General features: G+C 37.7%; 1 pseudogene across 1 annotated transcript in view; it reads left to right on the forward strand.

Annotated features, from left to right (window-relative positions):
• Positions 1-22,509, forward strand: part of LOC149138446 (shaggy-related protein kinase epsilon-like) — a 135,921-nt pseudogene that overhangs the window by 60,539 nt on the left and 52,873 nt on the right. Inside the window, exons 14-15 of the transcript XR_016265039.1 lie at positions 6,681-6,764; positions 6,855-7,144. The product of XR_016265039.1 is annotated as a shaggy-related protein kinase epsilon-like (transcript). The remainder of the gene's footprint in view (positions 1-6,680; positions 6,765-6,854; positions 7,145-22,509) is intronic.

The following is a 22,509-nucleotide window of genomic DNA, read 5'->3' on the forward strand; positions in this document are numbered from 1 at the left end:
CACCCATGAAACACTGTAATACTGGAACTGTTGAGCCATATATTATGAAATATGAGAGCATGAGTACAATATATAAATGGAGTAGTGCACCTGGGCTTGTCTCAAGGACAAGCTGGACCAAACCCAGGTGGTAGAATAGCTAGAAAGATGGTTGTTCAGCTGTTGCTCTACTATGCTCTACGCTGTCCTAGTAAATTACTGATGTGCTGACTTCGGCCTGCTAGAAAGTGCCCAAAAATTGCCCAGAAAATTTTTCCCTTTTAGCCTTAGACTCCTTAGACAAAACCCAGAAAAACCTAGAAGGGAATTTCTCTGATTTTGACTTTGGATTTTCGGCCTCTTGGGAGCTGCTCTCCGGCTACATCAGCTGACTTTCAGACTACCGGAAAGTGCCCAAAAACTACCCAGAAAATTCCTCCCTTTTAGACTTAGACTCCTTGGACAAAACCCAGAAAAAACCAGAAGGGAATTTCTCTGATTTTGACTTTGGATTTTTGACCTTTTGGGAGCTGCTCTCCAACTACATATGCTAACTTTTGGCCTACTGGAAAGTGCCCAAAAAATACCCAGAAAATTATTCCCTTTTAGCCTTAGACTCCTTGGACAAAACCTAGAAAAACCTAGAAGGGAATTTCTCTGATTTTTACTTTGTATTTTTGGCCTTTTGGGAGTTGCTCTCCAGCTACATCTCTACTGACTTTTAGCCTGCTGGAAAGTGCCCAAAAACTTCCCATAAAATTCTTCCCTTTTAGCCTTAGACTCCTTGGAAAAAACCCAGAAAAACCCAGAAGGAAATATCTCTGATTTTGACTTTGGATTTTCAGCGTCTTGGGTGGCTAAATCAACCTCTGCATATTTCTGGTTGCCCAGAAAACACACAGTCCCTTCCTCCGCGTGGTTGTCTGAACAATGAATCGTTGCTAAAAGCTCCTGCAATCTCTGTGGAACAACCTCCCTAGGGCGGGCGCGGATGGTCCCCCGAAGTAGAGGTTGAATCTTCCCTGCAGAAGACTTGTGGCTAAACAACCAGTAGACTCGCTAAGCAGTAGAGCGTACAAGAATGAGTTTGTTTGTCAAATATTTGGAATTGAAAACAAAATGAGAGTTGATCTCTCTTTATAACTCCTTGGGCCCCCTTAGCCTCATGTGGGCCCTTCCATCCATCCATTCGATTTTTCCTCCAAGTATATCAAACGGCTAATTCGAACTCCTATGTGGGTGGCCCCCACATTCCACTAGCAACTAAATAAAGTCGATTTGGCCTCTAAGTCCCTAAGTCGAAAGTGTGGGACTCTCTTCCTTTGTAAAAAATGTGCAAAATTGTGTAGCAACACCCTGTTACTAATGTGTTTGAGAAGGGACATGACATTCCCTCTCTCTTGTGCCATTTCAAGTTGAGTGAATAGTAATGTGTTGCATGTCCTTCATTATGACATATGTAATATTCAATAATGGGCTTCAACATTGGTGGAAATGATCCATATGATCTTTTAATTGCATCCATATGCCTCAATATAGGCACTTGATCATATCCTCTATACTTGATAACATCATGGGTTTTGCAATCCTGTGCCATGTGTCTAAATTTTGTGCATGAAAAACAACGACCAAACAACTTATATTGATACCTAATGGCATTGGAAGGTCTTGAAAAGACATAAATTTTGAAGTTGTCCCTTAGAAGAGTCTCATCTCCTTTTTAATTTCTTACTCTTGCTCCATTGCTCCTTGTGTATCCTTTGTGAATATTTTTTGTCATGGAGGATTTCATACTTTCATTTTGATTCCATCTCTTTTGTGAACTAGATGTATCCTACTGATTCCTGGAATCATTATGAGGATCCATAGAAATTTGAAATGAAGATGCTTGGGCCGAGTCATCACTTTCTTAGGATCTTCAAATGTTGTGGTTGGATGCAATGAATGTCTGATCGAGTTTCTTGGGATGATCTTCATTTAACATGATTGGAAGAGATTTATTCCTAGATGTCTCACAACCTTCTTAATAACCAAGACCCATTTTTATGAGAGGAGATATTTGAATGATGATAATATTATCCATAGACTCAGACCTTGTGAGAATATTTATGTTGTGTTTAAGTTGTCCCATTACTTCTTTCAAAAGCACAACTTCCTCTTCTAATCTTTCACATTTAGTTCTTCCTTCTTATTTAGCTATTATGAAAAAAATTCCTCTATCCTTTTGGCTTCTTCTAGCTTAACAATGAGGGCAATAATGGACCCTTCATTTATATTTTTGTCTTGGAGTTGCTGCTCTAGTTGAACAACCCTCTTTCTAAGGGTTTTTGTTTCTTTTAATGCACTTCTAAGTTCTCCTTCATAATCTATTTCTATTTTAGTTTCTTCCATTTTAACAAAGAACATTATTTCTCCTCTTTCATCATCAATCACACTTTCATTACTTTCGTAATATCTTTCCTCTTTTGAGAACAAGTTCTTCTTGTCACCTCATTTCTTCTTCATTGGATTCATGGCTAGAATCTGCTTGATTCTCATGCTTTCTTCCTTCTTTGGCTCCTTCCTTGATTCCTAAATTGTCCTTCTCTATCCTTAGTAAATACACTGAGAGTGTTCCATGAAGTACATCCATGGTCATTTTATCCATATCTGATAAAAAAAATAAATTATATATTGATAACTAGTAAATGAATTGTATATTATCACATATTTGAATTTTACATATTATAAAAATATTAGTGTATATAAATATAAATAGATGAACAAAACTCTTTTCTTATGTATCATATACTATAATTAGGTTATATGAATAAAACACATCAACACGTGATCCCTGCGATTTAACGCCCTTTTATGGCCGATCTATCATGGAAATGTGGCTTGAATATCACTCAATCACAATGTAACTATTGCACCCTCGTTCACAATATTTACCTTACGAACTTCCCTCTCTAGCCTAGCCAAGCCTTACTTCCATGATTTCAAAAAAATTTATGTGATTTTCTTATGATGATCCCAAGTGTATTTGTTGGAAATCTTTATTGGAAATTTTTATGATGTGTAATTGGTCCAACATCAAATATCATGCACAAATTTTCATGGTTAATGGATATCATATACGTGTATTTTTCTGAGTATCTTCGATATGATTTGTTTGATTCACAATTGAAAGTGCACCATTCTGGAATAAAATATTTGATTATGAGATGTAACCAAAGCCCAAGTGTAGCGTGAAACTGTAACCAAGTTGTATTCTTTAATATGGAACCACCACTAACCATGAGATCCACGATGCTGCGTTTTCAGATGATTTGTATCCTAAATTTCTAAAGTTGGCTTTGCGACAGAAATAAAATAAGGCATTGACTAAACATCACAAAATACAAATTACTAATTTGGACATGAAGCTCAAGATCGTTGAAGACCAAGTGATGCAGGAGCATCTGACTGAAAAGGTGACAACTAGGAAATGTTTTTTTTTTTGTTTGCTAGAAAGAAAGACAAACATTTTGAATTCTGTTTTATTTAAATTAAGGCTGACACAACCATTGTTCTTTAAAAATTAAGCAAGCAAGTAAAGATAGGATTAGTTAAGAGCATGTTTAAAGAAACTGTTAGATAACTGAAAGGTAACTGAGGAACAGTTCCTCAACTGTAAGAAACTGCTAGTAAGGCATTGAAAAAGAAAAACCAGAGCCTCATGGAAGGGGCTTCCATCCAGAGAGAAGAGAGGACATAGAATTTGTAATTTACAATTTTCTTGAATATCTATGAAAGCAAATGAATCTAGAACCTGTCATTAAGGAAGCAAGACAATTTTTCTTTTCCTGTGCATTAATGTTTCAGACATTGTGTTGAAAGAAAAATAGTGAAATAATTCATTAAGAAGCCGAATGACATCGACAAAATCTTGTGACTGAAGGCATCTCAAACCAGGAACCAGACAAAGGCAAAGCCAGCAAAAACAATACATTTTTTTTCCTCAACAAAAAAAAACAGGTACATTTACATTTAGCATTCAAGCACACTTGTGCATTCATTTTATTTCCAATTTAACAGTTCATTATACAATTATATGACCCAAAAACCGTAGAGGGTTCTGAAACCCACGAAGACCGAAAACCACAAATTGCAGGCCCAGACTAGTCAAACAACGAGGGTATGAAAACCCACGAAACTATACAAATACACAGAGGAAGCGAAACCCCAAGGGTTATACCCAACTAAGGACAGAACAAGTAAAGGAAAGATACAACCACGGAAAGACCCTACCCATTTTTTCCCCAAGCTTGTGAAGACTCCCAAGGATGAGGCTGTGGAGCAACATTCCCCAGGAATGACCTGCACACCACCACAAAAACAAGGCAGTAGTTAAGAAACTGGTAGGGCCAACGAAACCAATAGTATAGTGAGCAGATAAACCAAGAAGGGAGCGGGGATTTACCTGGAGAAGGCTTGACTCCACGCCAGAGGACGAGAACTGAGTCTCTTGCCAGAGGGTTTCTCCCAACAGGAACGCCATAGGAGAAATTTGCCTGCTCACCAAGGAGCCAGAGGGTTAGAGACATAAAAACAAAATGAGGAAATGAAATTGGAACAAGAAATTACCTGAAATTGAGTTCACTGAGCCGTCCACCGCAATAGCAAGGAAAGAACCTGTGGTTACACAGAGTCAAACCATCACCAGAACCAACACCAAGAAAAAAATCATCATGAACAGAGTAGAGACAAAGCATGAGCCGGGTAACAGAGATGAAACAACTTGCAGGTTGAAAGTCGACCTGAAACCTCCAAGAGCCAGCAAAATAAACCACCACAAGGAGCAAGCGAAGGCACAACACTAACAAACCACCACACGAAACAAGCAAGGCACAATGCTAACAAACCATCACAAGAACCAAGCGAAGGCACAACGCACCCACAGAGCTGAGCTAGACCATGGAAAATACAAGAATGAACTCCAATTTACCTCGGCAGGTGTGAAATGTCTGCGTTTGCGAACCCAAGGCCAGTACAAAGGGTAGGCCGAAAACATAAATTGCATTAAAACCTCACACCAAAACCCTACCATTGTTTATTGAAAAATCGACAAGAGTTAAACGGTCATTGCTACGTGTCCCTCCTCGGGTTTGCCACCAATTTTTGGTATCAGAGCCAGGTTAGTTCCTTTCTCTCAGTAAAGATGGAGGTAGGAAGAAGGGGTCGAGGTAAAGCCATCAGAAGAGTAGCAGATGAAGGGTTACGAGAAGAGATTAAGACATTAACCGCACGTTTGGCAGTAGTGGAAGCATGAAGACATAGAGATCCGGAAGGTGGGGATGACAGTGAGGAGGAAAACATAGCCACGATGGATGGGTCAGATGAAGAGGGACCAGAGATTAAACTATTGAGGTCAGTTTTGTTGGCTAGTAGCAAGACAAGACCAGAGCTTTCTAATTATGATGGCAGTTTGTCCATAGGGGCATTGTGAGACTGGATAAGTGAGCTAGATAAATATTTTGAATATGAAGAAATCAACGAAGACAAGAAGATCATGTTTGCTATCACAAAGTTGAAGGGACATGCAGCACTGTGGTGGGATAGTGTGCAGGTAGAAAGGAGAAGATTGAACAAACCATTGATTAAAAAATGGGACATGATGATTGCTAGGATGAAGAGAAAATTTATGCCTAAAGATTATCAAATTTCCCTTTATAGACAAGTACAGAACCTGAGGCAAAGAATGATGACCGTAAAGGAATATACTAAAGAATTTAGAAAGTAAACCTGAGAGTTGGTTTTGTTGAAGATACCCCTGAAAAAACAACGAGGTTTGTAAATGGTCTATGGATGGAGATCCAAGACGAAATTAGTATTCTTTCCCCTAAGACCATAGAGGAATCCTATCAGAGTGCTTTGAAGGCGGAGGAAAAGATTGCCAGGAAATAGAATGCCAAAAGAGGACGTGGTTCTGGAAGAGGTAGGGGACAATCCTTTGGCAGAGGTAGAACTGCCAACAACAATGAAGAGGGTAGTAGTTTGAAGACTTTGGGACAGACTGAAAGGGAAGGTAACACCAGAGGAGGAAGGTCATACCAGTGAGGAAGAGGTAATGGTAGAGGCAGAGGAAATGCCTATCAATGTTACAAGTGTCACAAGTGGGGACACAGGTCCTTTGAATGTCCTGAAAATGAACAAACTGGATAGAGGGGAGCATATGTTTCTCAGCCCGATGAAGCAGAGGCACCACCACAGGAGGTGGAAAATATGCCTGAAACCGGGGAAGCCTTGGTGTTGAACAAGGTATTATTGAAACTAGCTAAGGAAGTAGCTGATTAGACACAGAGGAAAGCATTGTTCCGGACTGTGTGCAAGTCGCATGGGAAACGCTGAAAATTAATCATAGACAGTGGAAGTACTGATAATCTGGCAGCTACTAAAATGGTGGGGAAATTGGGTTGAAGAATTTGAAGCACCCAACTCCATATAGGGTGTCTTGGTTGCAGAAAGGTCACCAATTGCTGGTCGATGAGCAGTGCGAAGTAGAGTTTCATATTGGCAAGTACAAGGACAAGGTGACTTGTGATATCATGCCTATGGACGTGTGCCATATTCTGCTGGGCAGACCATGGCAGTATGATAGGAAGGTTGTCCATGACGGGGAAACAAATTGTTACAAGTTTGTTAAAGATGGGATAAAGCATACTCTGGTGCCCATGAAGGAAGAGGATACTGCAGAAACCAGTGGAACGAAAGCATTACTGTTAGGTGGAGAAGAGTTTCTGCGACAGATGGAGAATGATGAGGTAAAATATGTAGTTTTGTGAAGGCAAAAACCGGTATTGATCCATACTAAAAATACTAACTTACCTAAAGAAATACAGGACATGCTGCAGGAATTTAGTGATATTGTGGTAGATGATCTACTGGATAAATTACCACCAATGCGAAGCATTAGTCACCATATTGATTTCATTCCAGGAGCCAGTTTACCGAACAAAGCTGCTTACTGGATGAGTCCGAAGGACAATGAAGAAATCAGGAAGCAAGTGCAGGAGTTGTTGGATAAAGGACTGATTCGGGAAAGTCTAAGCCCTTGTGCGGTTTCGACTGTTTTAGCTCCCAAGAAAGGAGGTGAGTGGTGGATGTGCATTGATTCCCGGGCAATTAACAAGATCACTATCAGGTATAGTTTTCCTTTACCTTGGATGGATGATATGATGGATTCTTTGAGTGGAGCAACGTACTTTTCAAAGATAGACCTGAAAAGCGGCTACCACCAAATCAGGATTTGAGAAGGTGATGAGTGCAAGACAACTTTCAAGACTAATGAAGGCTTATATGAATGGCTGGTTATGCCATTTGGATTAAGAAATACCCCCAACACGTTCATGCATTTGATGAATGAAATGCTGAAGGAATTCATTGGTAAATTTGTGATTGTATATCTGGATGATATACTTATATTCAGCAAGATGAAGGAAGAGCATTTTTGACATGTGAGGTATGTATTGGAAAAATTGTAGCAAAATAGATTATTGATAAATTTGAAGAAATGTTTTTTTTAAAGAAAAAAATAATTTATTTGGGATTTGTGATTCCCAAGAATGAACTAAAAATGGATCTGGAAAAGGTGCAGCCATAGTTAGCTGGCTGTCTCCCAAGAGTTTGTTTGAGGTACGAAGTTTTCATGGATTGGCGAGTTTTTATCGAAAGTTTATTAAAAATTTTAGTGGGATTTTTGCACCCATGGTGGACACCATTAAGAAGGAAAATCAGCCTTTTCATTGGACAGAATCGGCAGAGAAGAGTTTTCAGTAGCTCAAAAGAAAGATTACTGAAAAACCAACTTTGAGATTACCAGACTTTAACAAACTTTTTCAAGTTCGCTGTGATGCCAATGGAACAACCATTGGTGCAGTGCTCAACCAAGAAGACAAGCTAGTAGCCTATTTTAGTGAGAAATTAAATGAAAGTAGGAAGAAGTACATGTCTTATGAAAAAGAATTTTATTCAGTGGTTCAAGCGCTAAAGCATTGGAGACATTATCTATTGGCCAATGAATTTGTCTTATTTTCAGAGAATTCTGCATTACAATATATTATGCAACAACATAAGCTGAACCATAAACATGCGAAGTGGGTGGAGTACCTGTAGTGTTTTACATTTGTGTTGAAACACATTATCAGTCAAGCCAACAAAGTGGTAGATGCATTAAGCAGGAGGAATTTGATCCTACAGGAAAGTACAATACAAGTATTAGGATTCGAACATCTTAAGGACTTGTATGAAACAAATGTAGATTTTAACGAAGCCTATGAAGCTTGCCAAAATCCATTGTTGAGAGATAACAGTTCATGGCTGGACTATAATATGTAGGAAGGGTTGCTGTGCAAAGGAGGGCAGTTGTGTATCCTGGAATGTTCTATGAGAGAGAACTTAATCCAGGGAAAGCATAATGGAGGTTTAGCTGGGCATTTTGGCATAGAAAAGACCTTGGATCAGTTGAGCCACTTTTACTATTGGCCGAAGATGCATAGAGATGTACAGAGGTTTGTGACTAGATGTAAAGTGTGTCAGCTTGCAAAGGGACATAGCGAGAACACAGGTTTGTATACGCCCTTACCTATTCCGAACAGACCATGGGACTCAGTTAGTTTAGAATTTGTCTTAGGTCTGCCGAAGACATAATGGGGATTCGATTCCATCATGGTGGTGGTGGATCGTTTCACCAAAATGGAACATTTCATTCCGTGCAAGAAAACCAGTGATGCCACACATGTAGCACATTTGTTCTTCACAAAGATAGTCAGATTACATGGCTTGCCAAAGTCTATTATTTCAGACCAAGATGTAAAGTTTATAGGTCATTTTTGGTGGAACTTATGGAAAAAATTAGACACCAAACTGAACTTCAGCTCAACTTATCATCCATAGACCGACAGCAAAACTGAAATGGTGAACTGAAGTCTGGAAAATCTATTAAGGAGTTTGGTTGGTGAAAATTCTTGACAGTGGAATTGTGTACTTGCACAAGCGGAATTTGCTTATAACGATTCACCTAACAGAAGCACGGGAAGTAGTCCTTTCCAGATCCTATACGGAATGCAACCACATGGAATACATGAGTTGTAGAATTTGGGTCAGTTGGAGTGCAGGAGTGCTGATGGTGAAGATTTCGTGAAGTCAATCATCGAAATTCATGAACAAGTGAAATTAAAATTACAAGACATCAGCCAAAGATACAAACAGAAAGAAGATTTGAAAAGGTGGGAGGTACAATTCAACATAAGGGACCTGGTATTAGCACACCTACACAAGGAGAGGTTTCCTAAAGGCGAATACAACAAGTTAAAATGGAAGAAAATTGGGCCTTGCAGGATTCTTCGAAAGTTTTCTACGAATGCTTATGAGTTGAAGTTATCTCCAGGTATAGGAATCTCACCCATTTTTAATGTGGCAGATTTGTACCCATAAATTGTGGCAAATGAAGAAGACAGTTCGGAAAGACGAACATGGGACACCCAGAATGAGAACGACTCATGAATTAAACAGATGCCCCCAACAAAGCTTTTAGAGATTGAACAGATCCTAGACACCCAGGTGGCCAGACGGACTCGAAGAAAAGAATATTTGCGGTACTTAGTCAAATGGAAGGGCCATCCTATTGAAGATAGTTCTTGGTTAGATGTTGGCCAGATTCAAAGTGCTGGGTACTCTATTGAAGAGCTCATGGATAGGAGCCATGAGTTTAATTTACCCCAGGAGCCTGATGGAGGAGCATCCGACTGAAAAGGCGATAGCTGGGAAATGGTTTTTTTTTTTTTTTTTTTGATGGAAAGAAAGAAATTTTTTTTGAATTCTGTTTTATTTATTTTTTGTTTAAATTAAGGCTGACACAACCATTGTTCTTTAAAAATTAAGCAAGCAAGTAAAGATAGAATTAGTTAAGAGCATGTTTAAAGAAACTGTTAGATAACTGAAAGGTAACTGAGGAATAGTTCCTCAACTATAAGAAACTACTAGTAAGGCATTGAAAAAGAAAAACTAGAGCCTCATGGAAGGGGCTGCCATCCAGAGAGAAGAGATGACATAGAATTTGTAATTTACAATTTTCTTGAATATCTATGAAAGAAAATGAATATAGAACCTATCATTAAGGAAACAAGACAATTTTTCTTTTCCTGTGCATTAATGTTTTAGACATTGTGTTGAAAGAAAAATAGTGAATTCATTAAGAAGCCAAAAGGCATCGACAAAATCTTATGACTGAAGGCATCTCAAACCAGGAACCAAACAAAGGTAAAGCCAACAAAAACAATACATCTTTTTTCCTCAACAAAAAAACCAGGTACATTTACATTCAGCATTCAAGCACACCTATGCATTCATTTCATTTCCAATTTAATAGTTCATTATACAATTATATGACCCAAAAACTGTAGAGGGTTCCGAAACCCACGAAGACCGAAAACCACGAATTGCAGGCCCAGACTAGTCAAACAGCGAGGGTATGAAAACCCACGAAACTATACAAATACACGGAGGAAGTGAAACCCCAAGGGTTATACCCAACTAAAGACAAAGCAAGTAAAGGAAAGATACAGCCATGGAAAGACCCTACCTAGTTTTTCCCCAAGCTTGCGAAGACTCCCAAGGACGAGGCCATGGAGCAGCGTTCCCCAGGAACGACCTGCACACCACCACAAAAACAAGGCAACAATTAAGAAATCAGTAGGGCCAACGAAACCAATAGTATAGTGAGTAGATAAGCCAAGAAGGGAGTGGGGATTTACCTAGAGAAGGCCTAACTCTGTGACAGAGGATGAGAACCGAGTCTCTTGCCAAAGGGTTTCTCCCAATAGGAACACCATAGGAGAGATTTGCTTGCTCACCAAGGAGCCAGAGGGTTAGAGACATAAAAACGAAATGCGGAAATGAAATTGGAACAAGAAATTACCTGAAATCAAGTTCGCTGAGCCATCCACCACAGTAGCAAGGAAAGAACCTGTGGTTACACAGAGCCAAATCATCACCAGAACCAACACCAAGAAAAAAATCATCACGAACAGAGTAGAGACAAAGCATGAGCCGGGTAACAGAGATGAAACAACTTGCAGGTTGAAAGTCGACCTGAAACCTCCAAGAACCAGCAAAATAAACCACCACAAGGAGCAAGCGAAGGCACAACGCTAACAAACCACCACACGGAACAAGCAAGGCACAATGTTAACAAACCATCACAAGAACTAAGCGAAGGCACAGCGGACCCACAGAGCCGAACCAAACCACGGAAAATAAAAGAATGAACTCCAATTTCCCTCGGCAAGTGTGAAATGACTGCGTTTGCGAACCCAAGGCCAGTACAAAGGGTAGGCCGAAAACATAAATTGCATTAAAACCTCACACCAAAACCCTACCACTGTTTATTCGAAAATCGACAAGAGTTAAATGGTCGTTGCTACGTGTCCCTCCTCGGGATTGTCACCACCAAGCGACAATTAAAGCCTCTAATTAGTTCATATTTGAAGAATATTTCCAATCCCAAATTCTAATATCTAGTTTGTTATTTTTTTTGCTTGTGTAAAGTCTTGGTATCTTTTGTGAAATATGAGTATCATCTTGTTTTGATTATATTTATTTTATTAGTTACATAGTTCTTATTTTAAGAATAGGTATATAATCTAAAATCCCGTAAAACCTATTTTATTAGTTACATAATTCTCATTTTAAGAATAGCTATATAATCTAAAATCTCGTAAGCCCTTTTTTTAAGGGTACTAGTTATTGATTTAATCTGATTTACAATTTGCAAGTATCTAATGGAAGATGTGTAATAATCTTATCACATGATATTCTTCTCTGGATGCAATTTGTCAATTGGCATGTTTTCATATGCATTACAATAAGCCTATAGATTGTTTGGGTTCTCTCCCAACGATGAACTATTTTTAAAAATTGTTAAGTTTTAGTTAAGTTTCAAAATCATCATAAGAGATTGAGTCACGACCTTCCCAGTTTTAAGGAGATGTAGTTTATCTTTTGTATAATGTAAATATTTGATTATATAAGAGGAAAATGAAATTTTTGGGTAGAGGGCTTGAATCCTATATTTTGGCATTGAAATATTGTTTGAACGATGACTGTAATCCTTTTGTTATTGAATGTTTTTTATAACAAAAACACAATTATTCATATATTAAATATTTCATTGTTATTTTTTCAACTCTATGATTTATTTGACTATGTTTAAAGAGGTTTTAGAGTTTGATTTATTTTTGTGCACTTGACTATGCTTCAATTTGTAAATGTTTTTAAAAAAATGCATCTTTCCACCTTTGACTGAGATTTCATATCAGATTATTTTCTGCGATTGTCATCAACAGAGTTTAATTTGAATATCATATTGTGCACATTAAAGTTTATTAAATTCCTTTCATGAATTGAGATCGTCGCAGATACGCTATTAATGAAAACTAGATTAATACCTTGTCCATTTTGCTGTCTTAATTTCATGTTTTTATCTTTTATTTTATGAACAATTGTCTCTAGTTTATAATTTATAATGAGATATTATTTTATAAATGTGAAAGTAAAACTAGTCGTTTAAATTCATCTTAACTCTGGAATATATCTAGTTAGTAATTCAGTAGTTTATTTTTTTTTATGATTTTTAATTTGAATCAATTAAATAGTTTGAGATTTATTTTGAATTATTTAGAAGAGTCAAGGAGTATAGATGTGACCTTTCTCATTACTTTTTAATTATTTCCACAATTAAAAGTCAATTTCATTTTGTAGTTTAGAATGATTCTTTCTGGTTAGATTCTTTATAAGTTATCTCTCTTCATCAATTAGAGTTTCTTCTGGTGATTTAAAGAGTTGTATATGTGTATATAATTGTTAACCTTCAACTAATTGCAAATACTAATGTAGAACACTTAGGAGAGATTTAACAATTTTCTTCTAGTAATGGAAGGAAATATCTAGCTAACAGAGCCACTAAACTTGTTAAGAAAATGTTATGAAACCAGCTCACAAAAAGATAGAAAAGATAGATCAATGCCTTAGAATTCAGCCTCTTCGAGGGGGCAACCTCCTTTACATTACACAAATGAAATTTTTTTGGATGATTCAAATGACAAAACCTCCTTTCTATATATAGGAGTCTAAGGGGTCACAATATAACCAAGACAACCTAACAATAATAATATAAAGGCACAAAAATAACAATAGAGGGATTCTATGGGGCACAATAATAACAATATGGGGACAATAGAGGCACAACAATAACAATAAGGGATACAACGACAATAGTAATGGGGGAATCACTAGTATTATAGGGACCTAACATGCCCCTTTCCTTCAAAAGAGTGTTGTCCTCAACGCTTGAGTAGTTCTGGATGCTTTTGTATAAAATTCTTATCCTCCCATGTGGAATCTTCAATGGGTAAGTTCTTCCACTTGATGAGATACTCTGAAATTGATCGATTTCATTGTTGTCGAGTTCTTGTTTCTTTGATTTCTTCAGGTTCCAATATGATTTTTCCTTCCTCATCAAGTTCTGGAAATATTGTTTGAACTGGAAGCTTGTCACCTATAACCTTCTTTAAGCATGAAACATGGAAAACTGGGTGCACTCGGGAAGCTATAGGAACCTCCAATTTGTATGCCATAGTAACTATCTTTTGCAACACCTTGTACGGACCATAATACTTTGGTGATAATTTATTATCCTTATTAGCTTGCTTGAGGGACATTTGTGTATATGGTTGTAGCCGTAGGAATACCCAATCACCTACATCAAAACTTCTTTCGCTGTGATGTTGACTTTCCTGCTGTTTCATTCTATTCTGTGCCAAGGTAAGGTTATCATTTAAGAGTTGGAAAACTTGTTGCTGATGCTCGATGTGATCTTCCACTGCTTGAACCTTAAAATTTTCTCTGAAATATGATGTGATGGATGGTGGATGATATCCATAAAGTGCCATAAATGGGGTCATTTTTGTTGCAGTATGGAAGGAAGTGTTATACCACCATTCAACCAGAGGCAACCATTTGACCCATTGTGTCTGTTTATCAGATACAAAGCAATGAAGATATCCTTCCAAACATTTGTTTACTATCTCAGTTTGCCCATCATATTGAGGATGATAAGATGAGCTATGAGCTAACTGAGTACCAAGACAAGAAAATAATTATGTCCAAAAATTTCCAATGAAAATGGGATCTCTGTCACTTACAATAATCTTTGGGTTTCCATGTAGCTTTTAAATTGTTTCCATAAATGCAGTAGAAACTATACTTGCTTTAAATGGATGAGATAATGCACAAAAGTGTGCATACTTGGTAAGTCTGTCAACTACCACCATGATAACACTCTTTGATGCAAGGGCATGAGGCTTAAAAACAAAAAAGGCTTTGTATTATTCCAAAAAGAAAAAGAAAGTATACAAGCAAAGGAGTGGGGCCCTTTAGCTGTCAATTTACAAAGCTTTCTAGTTAGGATTTGAACTAGGATCTAGGATTTGGATGATCATGTAATGAATTCAAGTAGTTAGATGTAGTGGAGATTCTTAAGCAGAATCTCATGCATATTAGATGGGATTAGTCAGTTCGATCCTTTGATTTAGGGTCTGGTTGTTAAATGAACCAGTACTTATGTAAGTTCCAAATCATTATAAGGGGATTTTGACTGATTCAACTTGTTTGGCCATATATGAATAAGTTGCAGAAAACATAACTCTATGTATTTTTGGTGTGAAATTGGTCAATCCCGGAGGTGTCACGTCCCTCTGCAGTGTCTCTGTGTATTTTTGAATTTCCAGGTTGGTTTAAAACTCAGAGTTCTAATTTTTTGTGTGATCGCATTTAATCTTTCTTTGTTGTGTATTAACAACTACGGGGTTTGAAGGTGTATGGATTCCTTAATCAGGTTGAAGTGCCGCACTCATTATTAACCGCTGATTTCATAATCAATGCATTGCGGCCTAGTCAACAGTGGGGGTTGGCATGTTATTAAACCTTGTATTAATTGAAGTCCCATGAACCGTAGATTATGAAAACCTGTCATCGGGCGTTAATCTCAAGTCCGGACCTGAACTGTTATAAATTAGAGTTTATAAGTCTATCGGCTCCATGAGGCGGTAATGTCGCATAGATCTTTTTGCGATATCATAGTGACCATCGGATCACTGATGAATGCTAACCGTTGGATGAATCTCACATCGCATCGGCCATAGTTGAAGGGACCCTAGCCTGGCGAAGTTGCGAAATGCGACATGAAATACGAAGCACGCCGATAAATATCGCATTGCAACGTTAACAAGTAAGGGAACCCTACTCGGTGAGCTTGTGATTGCGATATGCGATGTTTAGAGGGTTTGTAAGGCATTTGACGATTGCGGCTAAATTAGTGGTTCTACTAATTTAGCAGAGTATCTAACTCTGGAGGTAAATGACCGAGACTCCAAGGGAAATCCAAGAAGAAATTCTGCCAGAATTGGAAGAAATAGTTTCCGGATTTGAACGTTTGTCTCTTATGCCTACACCTCGGCCACCATTAGTGGTATCAGAGCAACTTAAAGACACTGAACATGATCTCAAGGATCAGAGAAAGAAATCTAACATGGCTTTCAGAGTTGGAAGAGGACGTGGTAGAAGAGGAAGACTAGTTGCCAATGCTGAAGTGATGGAAGCTATGCAACAGATGCAAGCTAGATTAGAAGCAATGGAAACAGGAAGAGATGCAGATGCTGGAGATGTCAGTGAGCCTAAAGCTGAAGCTGCAAAAGAGGAGGAACCTGTAGAAGTTACTCTTGAGATGAGATTCTTTAAGTCAGTGTTGAGATCCACATCTAGACCCAAAACTAAGGTTTCAATTTATGCAGGAGGATTAAATCCTGAGGAGCTGATAGACTGGATTAATGACATGGAGAAATTCTTCAATTATGAAGAAACAGAGGATGAAAAGAAGGTGAAGTTTGCTGTCACAAAGTTGAAAGGACATGTAGCACTTTGGTGTGATGGAGTGCAGGTAGAAAGAAAGAGAATTGGTAAGCAACCAATTAAGAATTGGAACAGAATGGTGGCAAAGTTGAGGAGTAAGTTTTTGCCAAGTTATTTATCAAATTACATTGTTTAGATAGATGCAGAATCTTAAACAGAGGTCTTTGATAGTGAAAGAATACATAGAGGAGTTCTACAAGGTGAGCATAAGAGCTGGACAAATTCAAGATATACATGAGAAGGTGGCAAGATATGTGAATGGTCTTAGAATGGACATTCAAGATGAGATAAGTGTACTGTCTCCTAAAACAGTAGAAGAGGCTTATCAGATGGTACTGAAGGCTGAAGAAAAACTCATGAGGAAGCAGTCTACTAGAAATAGAGGTACTTTTTGAGGAAGGGGAAGTCAAGGTGGTAGAGGAAGGTCTACAGTAGCTAGAGATGGAGCTAGCAGCAGCTAAAGTCAGCATACACCCACATGAGGTGATGCAAGTGGCAGAGGGAGTTTTTCCAGAGGAAGAGGAGGCAGAGGCAGAGGAAGAGAAGTTAGATGTTACAGATGTAACAAGTTGGGACACAGAGCCTATGAGTGCCCAGAAAATGTAGGAACACCTCAGAGAAATTCAATTGTTGCTCAGACTGAAGAGGAAGCAGCAACGGTGACAAAAGAAGAAAATATACCAGAGAGAGGAGAATCTTTGGTAGTTAACAAGGTATTGCTAAATCCAGCAAAGGAAGTTGTTGAACTAGCACAAAGGAAGACTTTGTTCAGGACTATGTGCAAGGTTCAAGGAAAATGTTGTCAGATGATAATTGATAGTGGAAGCACTGATAATTTGGTCTCGACAGAAGTGGTGGAGAAGTTGAAATTGAAGACAAGGAAACATCCAACACCTTAGAAGGTGTCATGGCTACAAAAGGGACATCAGTTGTTAGTGAATGAACAATGTGAAGTGGAGTCGCAGTTGGGCAAGTATAAAGATAAAATTTTGTGTGATGTGATGCCTATGGATGTATGTCACATATTGCTTGGAAGACCTTGGCAATATGATAGAGGAGCTATGCATGATGGAAAAAGAAACACATTCAAATTTGGTAAAGATGGCGTCAATCATACATTATTGCCTGTGGAAGAAGAGGATGCATCAAGAAAGTCTGATCCGAAGACCCTATTGCTAAGTGGAAAAGAATACTTGCAGCAGATTGAAGAGAATGAGATGAATTTTGCATTGATTTGCAAGCCCAAGGTAATAATTACTTCCACTAAAGTTTCTGATCTACCAATTGAAATACAAGAGATGTTGGACAGTTATTGTGATATCATCGAAGATGACTTGCCTAATGAGTTACCACCCATTAGAAAAATTAGTCATCATATAAATTTGATTCCAGGAGAAAATCTACCAAATAAAGCAGCTTACAAGATGACTCCCACAAAGAATGAAGAAATCAGAAACCAGGTTCAGGAACTGTTAGATAAAGGACTGATTAGAAAGAGTTTGAGTCCTTGTGTAGTGCTAACAGTGTTGAGCCCAAAGAAAGATGGAGGTTGGAGAATGTGCACTGATTCAAGAGCAATCAATAAAATAACCATCAGGTGTAGATTTCCTTTACCTATAATTGAAGATTTGATGGATTGTTTGGGTGAAGCAAGATATTTTACAAAGCTAGATTTAAAGAGTGGGTATCATTAAATAAGGATTAGAGAAGGGGATGAATGGAACACTACTTTTAAAACAAATGAAGGATTGTATGAATGGATGGTAATGCCTTTTGGGTTGTCAAATGCACCTACTACGTTCATGAGGTTTATGAATGAAGTTTTGAAGGAATTTATTGGTAAATCTGTAATAGTATATCTAGACGATATGTTAGTTTACAGCAGGTCTAAGGAGGAACACATGAGACATCTGAATTATGTCTTACAAAGGTTGCAACAAGAGAAGTTAATACTAAATTTAAAGAAGTGTTCATTCATGAAGGAGGAACTGGTGTATTTCGGTTTTGTTGTTTCTGCTGACGTATTAAAGATGGATCTAGAGAAGATCAAGGAAATCATAGAGTGGCCTTCGCCAAAAAGTGTTCTTGAGGTAAGAATTTTTCATGGTATTGCTAGTTTTTATAGAAAATTCATAAGGAACTTTAGTAAGATCAATACTTCTATTATCGACACTATAAAGAAAGATAAACAACCATTTAAATGGACTGCTGAAGCAGAAAGGAACTTTCAGCTGTTGAAAAGGAAGATCACTGAAAAACCTATTTTGATTTTTCCTGATTTTAATAAACCTTTCCAAGTGAAATGTGATGCCAGTGGAGAAGCCATTGGAGGTGTTTTAAGTTAGGAGGATAGACCTATAGCTTATTTCAGTGAGAAACTGAATGAATCAAAGAAGAAATATTCTTCTTATGATAAGGAATTTTATGCAGTTGTGCAGTCATTGAAGAAGTGGAGACATTACCTGATGTCTAAAGAGTTTATACTTTATTCAGACAACCATGCATTGCAATACATTATGCAACAACCAAATCTTAATTAGAAACATTCCAAATGGGTAGAGTATCTTCAAGGTTTTAATTTTGTCTTGAAGCATATAAATGGCCAATCAAATAAAGTTGTAGATGCCTTAAGTAGAAACATACTACTTCAAGAAAGTCAAATTCAAGTGTTGGGTTTTGATTTTCTTAAGGCATTGTATGAAAAAGACTTAGATTTTAAAGAGGTATTTGAAGCTTGTATAAATCCTGTTTTGTTAGATAGAAGTAAGTGGCTTGATTATTTCTTGCAAGATGGGTTGTTGTTTAAAAGAACTCAGCTGTGCATACCAAATTGTTCTATGAGGGAAAATTTAATCAAGGAGAAACATAATGGTGGACTTGTAGGACATTTTGGTGTAGGCAAGACTTATGAGCAGTTGAACAGGTTTTATTTCTGGCCGAAGATGAGGAATGAAGTGGAGAAGTATGTGAAAAATTGTAAAGTCTGTCAATATGCAAAAGGAAGAAGCCAAAACACAGGGTTGTATGTTCCATTACCTATTCCAGATATACCTTGGGATATGGTAAGCAAAGATTTTGTTTTGGGCTTACCAAAGACTCAAAGAGGAAATGATTCAATTTATGTTGTGGCTGACAGATTTTCAAAAATGGCACATTTTATTCCATTTTATAAAACCGGTGATGCTTCTCACATTGCTAATCTATTTTTTAAAGAGATTGTAAGATTGCACAAGTTACCTAAGAGAATTGTTTCAGACAAAGACTCCAAATTTGTCGGACATTTTTGGAGGACATTGTGGAAGAAGCTTGGAACTAAACTGAGTTTTAGTTCTGCTTATCATCCTCAGATGGATGGACAGATTGAAGTTGTAAATAGAAGCTTGGGTAATCTTCTGAGAAGTCTTACAGGTGAACATCCAAAACAATGGGATCAAGTATTGGCACAGGCTGAATATGCATATAATGACTCTCCTAATAGGAGTACAGGGCAGAGTCCATTCCATATAGTTTATGGAATGCATCCAAGAGGAGTGTTTGAATTAAGAAATCTGGGAAAAGCTGAGATGAGAAGTGTTGAAGGGGAAGATTTTGCTTCAGAAATGCAGGCAATACATGAACAGGTAAAACAACAGTTATAGGACAACAACATAAAGTACAAGAGCAGAGCAGACTTGAGAAGGAGAGAAGTTAACTTTGAAGTTGGAGATTTGGTTTTAACACACCTGAGGAAGGAAAGATTTCCAAAAAGAGAGTATAACAAGTTAAAGTTCAAGAAAATTGAATCAAGTAGAATATTGAGGAAATTTTCTGCAAATGCATATGAAATTGAATTACCCCCTGATATTAGAATATCTCCAATTTTCAATGTTGTTGATTTGTACAGGTATGAAGGTGAAAATGCAAATGACACAGTAGAAGACCAAGAGAAACAAGGAATTGATTGGGTAAAACAATTACCTAAAACAAAGGAATTGTAGCTAGAGAGGATTCTGGAAAGAAATTGTTGAAAAAGACAAGGCGACAAGAGTATTTTCAGTATTTTGTCAAGTGGAAAGATCAACCAATTGCTGATGCTACCTGGGTGACAGAAGCCATGCTACTGAAATTGGGCAGTTCTGTAGAAGAGCTCATGGACAGGAGCCCATGAAGAATTTTGTCCTCAGGAGTTTGATGCAGGAGCATGAGGATTAAAGACAAAAGGCTTTGTATTATTAAAAAAAAAAAAGTTTACAAGCAAAGGAGTGGGGTCCTTTAGCTGTCAATTTACAAAGCTTTCTAGTTAGGATTTGAACTAGAATCTAGGATTTGGATTATCATGTAATGAATTCAAGTAGTTAGATGTAGTGGAGATTCTCGAGGAGAATATCATGCAGATTAGATAGGATTAGTTAGTTCGATCCTTTTTAAATGAACCAGTACTTACATAAGTTTCGGATCATTGTAATGGGATTTTGACTGATGCGGCTTGTTTGGCCATATATGATTAAGTTGCAGAAAACATAACTTTGTGTATTTTTGGTGTGAAATTGGTCAATCCCGGAGGTGTCGCGTCCCTCTGCAGTGTCTCTGTGTATTTTTGAATTTCCAGTTTGGCTTAAAACTCAGAGTTCTATTGTTCTATGTGATCGCATTTAATCTTTCTTTGCTGTGTATTAACAACTGCGGGGTTTGAAGGTGTATGGATTCCTTAATCAGGTTGAAGTGCCGCACTCATTATTAACCGTTGATTTCATAATCAACGCATTGCGCCCCAGTCAACAGCGGGGGTTGGCCTGTTATTAAACCTTGTGTTAATCGAAGTCCCGCGAGCCGTAGATTCTGAAAACCTTTGTCATCGGGCATTAATCTCAAGTCCAGACCTGAATTGTTATAAATTGGAGTTTATAAGTCTATTGGCTCCATGAGGCCGTAACGTCACATAGATATTTATTCGATATCATAGTGACTGTTGGATCACTGATGAATGCTGTTGATCTTGCATCGCATTGGTCATAAGTGAAGGGACCCTTGCTTGGCGGAGTTGCAAAATGCAACATGCGATATGAAGCCCACTGATAAATATCACATCACAATGTTAACAAGTAAGGGAACCCTGCCCGGTGAGCTTGCGATTGTGATATGCGATGTTTAGAGGGTTTGTAAGGCATTTGGCGATTGTGGCTAAATTAGTGGTTCTGTTAATTTAGAAGAGTATCTAACTTTGGAGGTAAATGACCAAGACTCCAGGGGAAATCCAAGAAGAAATTCCACCAGAATTGGAAGAAATAGTTTCCGTATTTGAATGTTTGTCTCTTATGCCTGCACCTCAGCCACCACTCTTTCCTTCGAACTTGGGTAAACCTGTGATAAAATCCATTGAAACCTCCTCCCAACATTGGCTTGGAATGGATAAAAGTTGTAATAGTCCTGAGGTCTTAATTTTTTCAACTTTATTTTTTTGGAAAACCAAACATTCTGCCACAAACTTTTGAATATCCAATTTAAGGCCATCCCAAAAAAATACTTCTTAACCCTGTGGTAGGTTTTTAGAAATCCTGAGTGCCCCCCTAAGGGAGAGGTGTGCAATTCCCTAAGAATCTTTTGTTTGAGTTGGGAATTCTTACATAGGTATAACCGATCCTTGTACCATAACGAATCATTTTTCCAGCTAAATGTATTAGATGTATTGGGATCTTGTTGTATCTTTTGAATGAGTGCCCACACTTCCTCGTCATTCTTCCATTCATCCCTTGCTTCATTTATCCAATTTGGTTGGATAATAGAAATGGCGCAAAGAAATGCTTCCACATCCTCATCCTTTCGTGAGAGTGCATCTTCCACAACATTTTGCTTCCCTTTTATGCAGATGATTTCAAAGTCATAACCCAACATCTTTGTGACCCATTTTTGTTGCTCTTCTGAAGATAATATTTGTTCTAAAAAGTATTTAAGACTATCATGATCTGTTTTTACCTTGAAGTGTCTTCCCATTAGGCAGGGTCACCATTTCTTAAGTGCATGTAATATTGCCAACATTTCATTCTCATAAATATCTTTGTGTAAATACTTTCCTTTGATTGGACGACTTTCGAAAGCAATGGGTCTTTCTCCTTGCATTAAAACAACACCAATTCCATTTCCTATGGCATCACATTCCACAATAAAGGTTTTTGTGAAGTTCGGTGTAGTTAAGACTGGTGCTTGACACATTTCCTCTTTAAGATGTTCAAAGGCCTTCGTTGCTTCTGGATTCCATGAAAATGTATCTTTCTTCAATAATGTTGTTAGAGGTGCTGCTATTCTCCCATAATTCTTAACAAACTTGCGATAATACCCTGTCAACCCGAGAAATCCTCGTAGATGCTTTATGGATGTGGGGATTTTCCATTCCTTAATGGTTTTAATTTTGCTAGGGTCTACCTTAACACCTTCATGAGATACAATATGACCCAGATATTCCACCTCTTGTACTCCAAAGAAACATTTGGAGATTTTTGCATATAATTGTTTCTCCTCCAATAGTTTGAGCACCATGTCAACATGTTGGACATGATCCTTCCAAGA

Source organism: Pinus tabuliformis, chromosome X (assembly GCF_031772625.1).
Source record: "Pinus tabuliformis cultivar Carrire ecotype Pingquan chromosome X, CPIR1, whole genome shotgun sequence".
Taxonomy (NCBI): Eukaryota; Viridiplantae; Streptophyta; class Pinopsida; order Pinales; family Pinaceae; genus Pinus; species Pinus tabuliformis.